Genomic DNA, 3,672 nt, shown 5'->3' on the forward strand with positions numbered 1-3,672 from the left:
ATCTCGTTTTGTCCAATTATATTAGTTCCTAAGGACCTTTTCGGTTGTGTCAATAAAATCAAGGACCTTATTGGTTGGATCTAATAAATTATAAATGAATAGATATAAAAAGTAACAGTTATTGATAATAACATCAAGGACCTTATTGTTCTGTCCAATAATGTTAGGTCCAATAAAATTATCATCATGGAACTAGAGATAGATTAATAACATCAAGGACCCTATTGTTTCGATCCAATATTGTAAGGTCCAATATAATTACCATTTTGGAAGTTGAGATTGATTAAATAACAGTTATTAATAATAGCATCAAGGACCTTATTGTTTCGGTCCAATAATATTAGTTCCAATAAAATTACCATCATGGAATTACGAGATTATTTAAATAGCATCAAGTTTCTTATCGATTGGGTCCAATAACATTAGACCCAATAAAATTATCAGCATGGACAAGAGATTGTTATATGTTTCTCCTACAAATAAATAATAAATTAACAAAAAATATAAAGCAGGTATAACCCAAGCACACTAATCTTTCTTCTCGATCAACTAATTCATCACAAATCTATTATTCTCGGTACAGTAATCATCAAAACGCTCTTAACGGTCATATTAACCTAAAATATCTCATCCAAATGGTGAATTTTACCCACATGTTCATTACAATCTGTGGACAAAATTCAACCTTAAGCCGATTGCATTTTTGATCACTTTGAACGTGTGAATATTTTGGGTTACTTTGATACTTCAGATTATTTGTACACTGACAACACCTACGGAACTCTAGCCCTGTGAAAAGTATCTTTATATATTGTTTATAAAACTTAGTTGTTATTAAGAATGCTGTAACTTTTAGATATAGTGTGTTTTAAGAGCTGTATAGTATTTGCTAAGTGTTATTTGTTGTGACCTAGATCTTGTTAGCTGTGCTTACTTAAGATTAAAAGTGCAGTAATGTTTAGGATGTTTTATTTTTTTGTTATAACCCATATTATCCCGTATAATTGTTTCAAAACATTTTGCAAAACATGACCGACAATAAAAAGTTTTTCTTGTATTATCTGACACTTTTTAGATGTGTATTTGGTAAAATAAGTTCAAACGTGCAAGAGTCCCGTGCTGCACAGAGTTATTACCGTTTAGAGCGATCTATTTAAATCGCATTTATTTTAATATGAAAGTAAATTCTGATGAATTAACAAAAGTTATTCTTTATAATTTTAGCACGGAAGGAAAAAAAACAAAAATGCCTTAAACCTTGATTACTATGAGAACCGATGTCGCCAAAACTCACATTACATTCGTAACACTATAAATTCTGGATTGTTAATATAATTCTAACTTTGCCCTGTTGGCATATCGTTGAAAATTCAATATCAACAATACCTATATTATTGAAAGTTGCGTTTTGATATATTGAAATTTCAATCAATGTACTGCCATCTAGCGATTAATTTCCGAACGACGAGGAATTGGAGTTATTAATTTAGTTGTCCAAAAAAGCTCTCTCGTTTCTTCTAAGAAAAATAATTAATTCGATAAACAGTTCAGTGGAAATCTAATAATGACGACCTCGATGTCCTAACCTTTACAACTGGTTCGATTCCCGGTACGATTAATTTGGAACACTTCTAAATTGGTCCTGGTGTTCTGGTCGAGTGCCCCGGAGTGAGTGCTGCTCTGGTACTCACTGTACCTACAGGGAATTTGTTACTTTCGTTTAGGACTGCTTAGTTCCACTAGTGGGTCCAATAGGATTGTCAAATACCCATGTTTCCATTGCTTAACACAAGTAGATCCATCAGGATTTGTGAACACAGTTGTATACAGTTGTCCCCACTTCAGTTGTAAAAATACTGGCCGCACTGACACTTGAAAAATAGGACGCCGTCATTTTGAGACACGGTAATTGGATGTTTGTTACTAGGCACATAATAATGAAGTAAATAGATGTTTGTTATAAACAACACACATATTACAAAATGTGATTTTTCTATCGACATCTACTTGATCTGTGCGATCTTAAAGCTCTGAGTGACACTGCAACTGGACAGGCGTGTCGGTTACCACCAGATGCACGAGTTCTTCGTCCCGTCACATGGTTTAATAAAAAAACCATTCCTAATTAAATTTTTTTCAGCATTCCTCCAAATATACCTACCGTTTATTGGTGGTCATAATAGCATGTCATACTGATGTCAGCAATAAGAATTGTTTGTAATTAACACCCTGTAGGCAAATTTGCTTGACTTTAATAATAAAGTACACTCTAGCTCAAACTATAAAACAAAGGTTATAATTAAATTTATAAAAAAGAATCTGATACTGATCTCTAATCTTTTTGCGTAATTGGCTTGGCACAAGTGTGATTTTTCTTTTATTATATGGTTAACTTGAAAGAGTGAATCATATCAGCAGTAATGGAAAATGAGGCAGTTAATTTTAGATAAACTAAAGAATAATGTGGATATTCCTTTAATAATAACGCACACACTCGACATAGCCCCGCACTAGGGAAACCCTGTGTCGCGGGTGCCATGGACACACAAATAGACAATTACAAATTACGCCCAAACTCACGAGACAAATGAATGTAGGCCATACAAATATTTCTCCCGGCCCGGGAATCGAACCTGGGACCTCTGCATGGCAGTCCGGCATGGTAACCGTTCGGCCACGGAGGTAGTTCATTACTTTCTATTTCTCTCGGAACTGATTATATTATTTGAATATGCATATTTATTGAAAGACGGATAGCGGCATCCCGTGTTTTTGTGACCCAGTGTTTTTGACAACGTGCATTAAAGAGACCTATCGATACTTATGATTCATTATCATAGCATCAAAAAACCTAATTGAGTACAGCCTGTAGAAGCTGGGGTTATAAAGTTGATATAGGTTATCTTTATTGCATTGTCTCGTATTTCGCTTCAGATGTTTATTCGCAGCAGTAGAAAACTACAAGTTTTCAGTTTGTTCCCAAAAATAATAAAGAACTTATTGAATATTCCCAAATCTGCCAAACTCTGTTACATAAAACGTTAGCATGGTTTGCCGATGCGGCAATGAAAATTAATAAAAATGGTCTATTTCTATTATTATTTCCTTATGGGCGGCCATTAGGCTTGGGCCAGTGTCAGTTTCGACACAAATGGTCACACTGTTCTCAATTGATGCGACATTGACAAGAGGCCTCTAATCAAAACGTTCCTTTGCTAACTTTATTTTATTCATCCTCAGCTTTCTTATCTCTCATTTGAATATTTTCATTGTGTTTTATTGTTTACTTTATACCTTGATTATTTGATTAGGTATTTTATAGCTATAATGTTTTGTGTGTTCAATTATGCTTAAAATGATCCGTACGTACAAGAACATTACATAATCTATTATCTTAAACTGAATCAATTGCGTTGTGTTCTTGCATTTATTCTAAAATAAATTGTTTTACAATGTCTTTATTCCAGACTTCTAAAAATATACTCTTAACTAGGCATAAACTAAAACGTAAAATTATACTAACAACGTCCGTGAACGGCTCTTCGTTGTATTTATAATTATTGGGTCAGCTTTCGCCATCTTCTTTTGAATACATTGGTGACAAATTTTATTATTTTCTATGAATTATTTCCTGCAATTATTCTCTCAAAAATTAATATTGTAGTTGTGTTT

This window comes from Hyposmocoma kahamanoa, unplaced genomic scaffold (genome assembly GCF_003589595.1).
Source record: "Hyposmocoma kahamanoa isolate Upper Pololo Valley unplaced genomic scaffold, ASM358959v1 213, whole genome shotgun sequence".
NCBI classification, from domain to species: domain Eukaryota; kingdom Metazoa; phylum Arthropoda; class Insecta; order Lepidoptera; family Cosmopterigidae; genus Hyposmocoma; species Hyposmocoma kahamanoa.